The following is an 8,351-nucleotide window of genomic DNA, read 5'->3' as shown; positions in this document are numbered from 1 at the left end:
GTGTATAGTAGTGTAGTGTATAGTAGTGTAGTGTATAGTGTAGTGTATAGTAGTGTAGTGTATAGTAGTGTAGTGTATAGTGTAGTGTATAGTAGTGTAGTGTATAGTAGTGTAGTGTATAGTAGTGTAGTGTATAGTGTAGTGTATAGTAGTGTAGTGTATAGTAGTGTAGTGTATAGTAGTGTAGTGTATAGTAGTGTAGTGTATAGTAGTGTAGTGTATAATAATGTAGTGTATAGTAGTGTAGTGTATAGTGTAGTGTATAGTAGTGTAGTGTATAGTAGTGTAGTGTATAGTAGTGTAGTGTATAGTAGTGTAGTATATAGTAGTGTAGTATAGAGTAGTGTATGGTATGGTAGTGCAGTGTATAGTTAAATCGAAATCAGTGTATAGTAGTGTAGTATTTAGTAGTATAGTGTATAGTGTAGTGTATAGTGTAGTGTATAGTAGTGTAGTGTATAGTGCAGTGTATAATAGTGTATAGTAGTGTACAGTAGTGTATAGTCGTGTAGTGGACGGTAGTGTACTGTATAGTAGTGTCTTGTATAGTGTAGTGTATGATACGGTAGTGCAGTGTATAGTAGTGTACAGTAGTGTACAGTAGGGTATAGTGTGTAGTAGTGTAGTGTATAGTCGTGTAGTGGACGGTAGTGTATAGTGTAGTGCATAGCAGTGTAACATATATTAGTGTATAGTGATGTAGTGTATAGCGTCGTGTTTAGTAGTGTGGTGTACAGTGTAGCGTATAGTAGTGTAGTGTATAGTTGTGTAGTATATATTGTATTGTATTACAATGTGAGTGAATGGCTGGGTAAGTGGGTGGGTGAGTGAGTGAGTGGATGGCTGGGTGAGTGGGTGGCTCTGAGTGGGTGAATTAGTGGGTGAATGAGTGAGTGATTGGGTGGCTGGGTGAGTGGGTAGCTGGGTGAGTGGGTAGCTGGGTGAGTGGGTGAGTGGCTGGGCGAGTGGGTGAGTGGCTGGCTGGGTGAGTGGGTGAGTGAGTGGGTGAATGAGTGGGTGGCTGGGTGAGTGGGTGACTGGGTGAGTGGGTGGCTGGATGGCTGGGTGAGTGGGTGAGTGAGTGGGTGAATGAGTGGGTGGCTGGGTGACTGGGTGAGTGGGTAGCTGGGTGAGTGGGTTGCTGGGTGAGTGGGTGAGTGAGTGTGTGGATGGGTGAGTGGGTGAATAAGTGGGTGAGTGAGTGAGTGAGTGGGTGGTGAGTGAGTCGGTGGTGAGTGGGTGAATAAGTGGGTGATTGGGTGGCTGGGTGAGTGGGTAGCTGGGTGAGTGGGTATCTGGATGACTGGGTGAGTGGGTGACTGGGTGACTGGGTGGCTGGGTGACTGGGTGAGTGGGTGACTGAGTGAGTGGGTAGCTGGGTGAGTGGGTGACTGGGTGAGTGGGTATCTGGATGGCTGGGTGAGTGGGTGAGTGGGTGGCTGGGTGAGTGGGTGACTGGGTGAGTGGGTATCTGGATGGCTGGGTGAGTGGGTGACTGGGTGAGTGGGTGAGTGAGTGGGTGAATGAGTGGATGGCTGGGTGACTGGGTAGCTGGGAGAGTGGGTGAGTGAGTGGGTGAATAAGTGGGTGGCTGGGTGACTGGGTAGCTGGGAGAGTGGGTGGCTGGGTGAGTGGGTGAGTGAGTGGGTGAATGAGTGGGTGGCTGGGTGAGTGGGTGACTGAGTGAGTGGGTGACTGGGTGAGTGGGTAGCTGGGTGAGTGGGTGGCTGGGTGGTTGGGTGAGTGGGTGGCTGGGTGAGTGGGTAGCTGGGTGAGTGGGTGGCTGGGTGACTGGGTGAGTGGGTGGCTGGGTGAGTGGGTAGCTGGGTGAGTGGGTAGCTGGGTGAGTGGGTATCTGGATGGCTGGGTGAGTGGGTGGCTGGGTGAGTGGGTAGCTGGGTGAGTGGGTAGCTGGATGAGTGGGTGGCTTGGTGAGTGATGACTCCCAACATTGCTTTACTGCTGCCCAATGTCACTACCTCTCCCGCCACCGCTGCCACTCCACGCGTATCTTACGCAGTCCCTCGTCTAACCACTGGGCGAGACGTCTCTACTGCTGATACGTTTCATCATTACTTAGCCCGTGCCCCTTAATTCGATGTGGGGAGCGCGGCTGTGTGCCACAGATAAGCGGATTTAATTTTGAAATTATAGGAGAGAGAGAGAGAAACAAAACATCAAGGTAGGCGTCACAAAAATCGTCTAAGCGGAAATTCCAATCAACTATTATTTTGTTCTCGCCGTATACCTCTGTGGCAAGTATGGGAAAAAAAATGTACCCGTAAAAACAAAGTTTTTCACTCTAAATCCTTTATATGCGTGGCGGCTAGAGTCCTCTCGTCCTCTAGCTTGAGATGGCTGCCACCTATGGGTCAGATGATTGTCTGCCAGCATTAAGCAATTGGTAATTAAATATTTTAAAAAAATTCCCTAAACAGTGTAAAATTTTGGAAAAAATTTTACACGAAAATTAATTGTCGCGCACAACGAGTCTGTGTGGAAAATGTCAGCTCGATTGGATCACGGGAAGTGGGTTAAAAAACGACCGAAAGATGTGCACGGTAGTAAGCGCGCAAGCAAGCACGCAAGCAAGCAAGCAAGCGAACTTAGTATAAAGGATTTAATGAAGAATAATTTTTACCCTGTCGGGCAATTGAACAGCAATTGTGTCAAGATGCTCAAACGCCACAATAGAAATTCGTTGCAAGGCATCAGCAAGTGTCTGCATCAACCACACACACGGGCCCTTGTGGTGAACATTCAAACTCAAGTGGCTCTGACAATTAGAACAATGATAATGTTATAGGCATTGTCTTTGAAACTGATTGACCAACACCAGAGATAGCAAGGGCCTTCTGTATGGCCTTGTCTCAATAGCCAGTGTCTCACTAGCAGTGTCTCACTACCCAGTGTCTCACTACCCAGTGTCTCACTAGCAGTCTCACTACCCAGTGTCTCACTACCCAGTGTCTCACTACCCAGTGTCTCACCACCCAGTGTCTCACTAGCAGTGTCTCACTGCCCAGTGTCTCACCAGCCAGTGTCTCACTACCCAGTGTCTCACTACCCAGTGTCTCACTAGCCAGTGTCTCACTACCCAGTGTCTCACTACCCAGTGTCTCACTACCCAGTGTCTCACCACCCAGTGTCTCACTAGCAGTGTCTCACTACCCAGTGTCTCACTACCCAGTGTCTCACCACCTAGTGTCTCACTAGCAGTGTCTCACTGCCCAGTGTCTCACCAGCCAGTGTCTCACTACCCAGTGTCTCACTAGCCAGTGTCTCACTACCCAGTGTCTCACTACCCAGTGTCTCACCACCCAGTGTCTCACTACCCAGTGTCTCACTACCCAGTGTCTCACTAGCCAGTGTCTCTCCACCCAGTGTCTCACTACCCAGTGTCTCTGTACCCAGTGTCTCACTACCCAGTGTCTCTCCACCCAGTGTCTCACTAGCCAGTGTCTCAGTACCCAGTGTCTCACTCACTACCCAGTGTCTCACCACCCAGTGTCTCACTAGCAGTGTCTCACTACCCAGTGTCTCACTAGCAGTGTCTCACTTACCACCCAGTGTCTCACTACCCAGTGTCTCACCGCCCAGTGTCTCACTAGCAGTGTCTCACTGCCCAGTGTCTCACTAGCAGTGTCTCACTACCCAGTGTCTCACTAGCAGTGTCTCACTACCCAGTGTCTCACTACCCAGTGTCTCACCACCTAGTGTCTCACTAGCAGTGTCTCACTGCCCAGTGTCTCACTAGCAGTGTCTCACTGCCCAGTGTCTCACCAGCCAGTGTCTCACTATCCAGTGTCTCACTAGCCAGTGTCTCACTACCCAGTGTCTCACTACCCAGTGTCTCACCACCCAGTGTCTCACTACCCAGTGTCTCACTACCCAGTGTCTCACTAGCCAGTGTCTCTCCACCCAGTGTCTCACTACCCAGTGTCTCTGTACCCAGTGTCTCACTACCCAGTGTCTCTCCACCCAGTGTCTCACTAGCCAGTGTCTCAGTACCCAGTGTCTCACTCACTACCCAGTGTCTCACCACCCAGTGTCTCACTAGCAGTGTCTCACTTACCACCCAGTGTCTCACTACCCAGTGTCTCACCGCCCAGTGTCTCACCGCCAGTGTCTCACTAGCCAGTGTCTCACTACCCAGTGTCTCACCACCTAGTGTCTCACTAGCAGTGTCTCACTGCCCAGTGTCTCACCAGCCAGTGTCTCACTAGCCAGTGTCTCACTACCCAGTGTCTCTCCACCCAGTGTCTCACTAGCCAGTGTCTCAGTACCCAGTGTCTCACTCACTACCCAGTGTCTCACCACCCAGTGTCTCACTAGCAGTGTCTCACTACCCAGTGTCTCACTAGCAGTGTCTCACTTACCACCCAGTGTCTCACTACCCAGTGTCTCACCGCCCAGTGTCTCACCGCCAGTGTCTCACTAGCCAGTGTCTCACTACCCAGTGTCTCACCACCTAGTGTCTCACTAGCAGTGTCTCACTGCCCAGTGTCTCACCAGCCAGTGTCTCACTACCCAGTGTCTCACTAGCCAGTGTCTCACTAGGCAGTGTCTCACTACCCAGTGTCTAACTACCCAGTGTCTCACCACCCAGTGTCTCACTACCCAGTGTCTCACTACCCAGTGTCTCACTTACCACCCAGTGTCTCACTAGTAGTGTCTCACCACCCAGTGTCTCAATAGCAGTGTCTGACTACCCAGTGTCTCACTAGCAGTGTCTCACCACCCAGTGTCTCACTACCCAGTGTCTCACTACCCAGCATCTCACTACCCAATGTTCTGCTCATGTAGATGCCACCGATTCTTTATGTTCTGTAGATGTAGATGCCACTGGTTCTTCACGTTCTGCTAATGTAGATGCCACTGGTTCTTCACGTTCTGCAGATGTAGATGCCACTGGTTCTTCACGTTCTGCTCATGTAGATGCCACTGGTTCTTCACGTTCTGCAGATGTAGATGCCACTGGTTCTTCACGTTCTGCTCATGTAGATGCCACTGGTTCTTCACGTTCTGCAGATGTAGATGCCACTGGTTCTTCACGTTCTGCTAATGTAGATGCCACTGGTTCTTCACGTTCTGCAGATGTAGATGCCACTGGTTCTTCACGTTCTGCAGATGTAGATGCCACTGGTTCTTCACGTTCTGCAGATGTAGATGCCACTGGTTCTTCACGTTCTGCAGATGTAGATGCCACTGGTTCTTCGCGTTCTTGTAGATGTAGATGCCACTGGTTCTTCACGTTCTGTAGATGTAGATGCCACTGGTTCTTCACGTTCTGCAGATGTAGATGCCACTGGTTCTTCACGTTCTGCAGATGTAGATGCCACTGGTTCGTCACGTTCTGCAGATGTAGATGCCACTGGTTCTTCACGTTCTTGTAGATGTAGATGCCACTGGTTCTTCACGTTCTGCAGATGCCACTGGTTCTTCACATTCTGCAGATGTAGATGCCACTGGTTCTTCACGTTCTGCAGATGTAGATGCCACTGGTTCTTCACGTTCTTGTAGATGTAGATGCCACTGGTTCTTCACGTTCTTGTAGATGTAGATGCCACTGGTTCTTCACGTTCTGCTAATGTAGATGCCACTGGTTCTTCACGTTCTGCAGATGTAGATGCCACTGGTTCTTCACGTTCTGCAGATGTAGATGCCACTGGTTCTTCACGTTCTTGTAGATGTAGATGCCACTGGTTCTTCACGTTCTGCAGATGTAGATGCCACTGGTTCTTCACGTTCTGCAGATGTAGATGCCACTTGTTCCATTGCGCGGCGGTTGAACTTACGAACTCTGGGTCAGAACAGGCTGCTGCAACTGGAGCATACTGGGACAGGGTTTGTTGGTGTCTCTGAAAGTTCGTCAGTCTAATGTTCGTGAGTAGAGCAGTCCCCTCCCTATATCTCGTCAGAGGATTTAATTTTCAGCGCGCAAATTGGCGCGCGCACGTGCTGACACAGGCTGAGCTTTTCAATATACAATGCATCATTGTAATGGAGTAGAACAGACATGCGTCGTTTTCGATGTTACAATGTATTATGAATGGTGGGGATGGTGGTGGTGGTGGTGGAGGGTGGCAGACAGAGGTTTTTCCTTTTAAATGTACAACGTGATATATAGCATCGCGGGGCAGACAGAGGCGATGGTTTTTAGTGCCGAGTGCATTTCATCAACGATGAGTGATGGGGCATAGGGAGGCTTTTAGTTTGCAATTCGCAGAGTGTTGGAATGTGGAAGGCGATAGACTCACACAGAGACCCATAGACTCACACAGAGAATCATAGACTCACACAGAGACCCATAGACTCACACAGAGACCCATAGACTCACACAGAGAACCATAGACTGACACAGAAACCCACAGCCTCACACAGAGACCCGCAGACTCACACAGAGACCCACAGACTCACGCAGAGACCCACAGTCTCACGCAGAGACCCACAGACTCACACAGAGACCCACAGACTCACCACGGCACAGAGACCCAAAGACTCACACAGAGACACCCACAGACTCCTCACACAGAGACCCACAGACTCCTCACACAGAGACCCACAGACTCACCACACAGAGACCCATAGACTCCTCACACATAGACCCACAGACTCACACAGAGACACCCACAGACTCCTCACACAGAGACCCACAGACTCCTCACACAGAGACCCACAGACTCACCACACAGAGACCCATAGACTCCTCACACATAGACCCACAGACTCCTCACACAGAGACCCACAGACTCACACAGAGACACCCACAGACTCACGCAGAGACCCACAGCCTCACACAGAGACCCACAGACTCACACAGACACCCACAGACTCCTCATACAGAGACCCACCGACTCACGCACAGACCCACAGACTCACACAGAGACCCACAGACTCACACAGAGACACCCACAGACTCACACAGAGACACCCACAGAGTCCTCACGCAGAGTCACTGGTGAGTCACCGTTTGTCACTCATTTCCCAACGTCTTGTCTCTTCTCACAATTCAAGTTCCTAGAATCAACCCACCCGCGCCTGCAACATGGCTTCATCCCAGAGGTCGCAATCGGGTACCCGATACCCGTACCCTACCCGATACCCGGCCGGGTACGGGTAGGGTGCGGGTACGGGTAGGGTACAGCCGGGTACGGGTAGGGTACGAGTACCCGTTTGCGACCCTGGTGCGGCCGGGTACGGGTAAGGAATCAAACCCCGTTTGCGAGCTCTGCCCGCGTGAGAGTTGGTGGCACGCCAGGGGGCGCTACATGGGAGAGGAGGGGAGGGCTGCCGTACAAGTCACGCGTGGGTGACCTTCCTCGCGGCTCCTCCTTCATAATTGCGGCATTCACAAGATCTGGGCGAGTGTATGCAGATGGTGATGATGATGTTTGCTGATGATGATGATGCTGACGATCATCATCAGCATTTGCAGCTACATCATCAGCAGCATCATCAGCAGCATCATCAGCAACATTAACATCATCATCAGCAGCATCATCAGCAGCAGCATCATCAGCATCATCATCAGCATCATCATCAGCAGCATCATCAGCAGCATCATCAGCATCATCATCAGCAGCATCATCAGCAGCATCATCAGCAGCATCATCAGCAGCATCATCAATAGCATCATCAGCAGCATCATCAGCAGCTACATCATCAGCATCATCATCAATAGCATCATCAGCATCATCATCAGCAGCATCATCAGCAGCATCATCAGCAGCATCATCAGCATCATCATCATCAGCAGCATCATCATCAGCAGCATCATCACCATCATCAGCATCATTAACATCATAATCAGCATCATCAAGAGCACCATCAACAGTGTTATCATCAGCATTAGCAGCTACATCAGCAGCTACATCATCATCAGCTACATCATCAGCATCATCATCAGCAGCATCATCAGCAGCATCATCAGCAACATAAACATCATCATCAGCATCATCAAGAGCATCATCAGCAGTGTTATCAGCAGCATCATCAGCAGCATCATCAGCAACATTAACATCATCATCAGCATCATCAAGAGCATCATCAGCAGTGTTATCAGCAGCATCATCAGCAGCATCATCATCATCATCAGCATGATGATGATGAAGATCATCATCAGCAATTGCATCAGCATCATCGTTAGCATCAGCATCATCAAGAGCACCATCAGCAGTGTTATCATCAGCATTAGCAGCTACATCATCAGCATTAGCAGCTACATCATCAGCTACATCATCAGCATCATCATCAATAGCATCATCAGCATCATCATCAGCAGCATCATTAGCATCATCAGCAGCATCATCAGCAACATTAACATCATCATCAGCATGATGATGATGAAG

Source organism: Lampetra planeri, chromosome 66 (assembly GCF_965212315.1).
Source record: "Lampetra planeri chromosome 66, kcLamPlan1.2.h2, whole genome shotgun sequence".
Taxonomy (NCBI): Eukaryota; Metazoa; Chordata; class Hyperoartia; order Petromyzontiformes; family Petromyzontidae; genus Lampetra; species Lampetra planeri.
The sequence above is the reverse complement of the archived record's forward strand: the minus strand, read 5'-3'. Positions refer to the sequence as shown.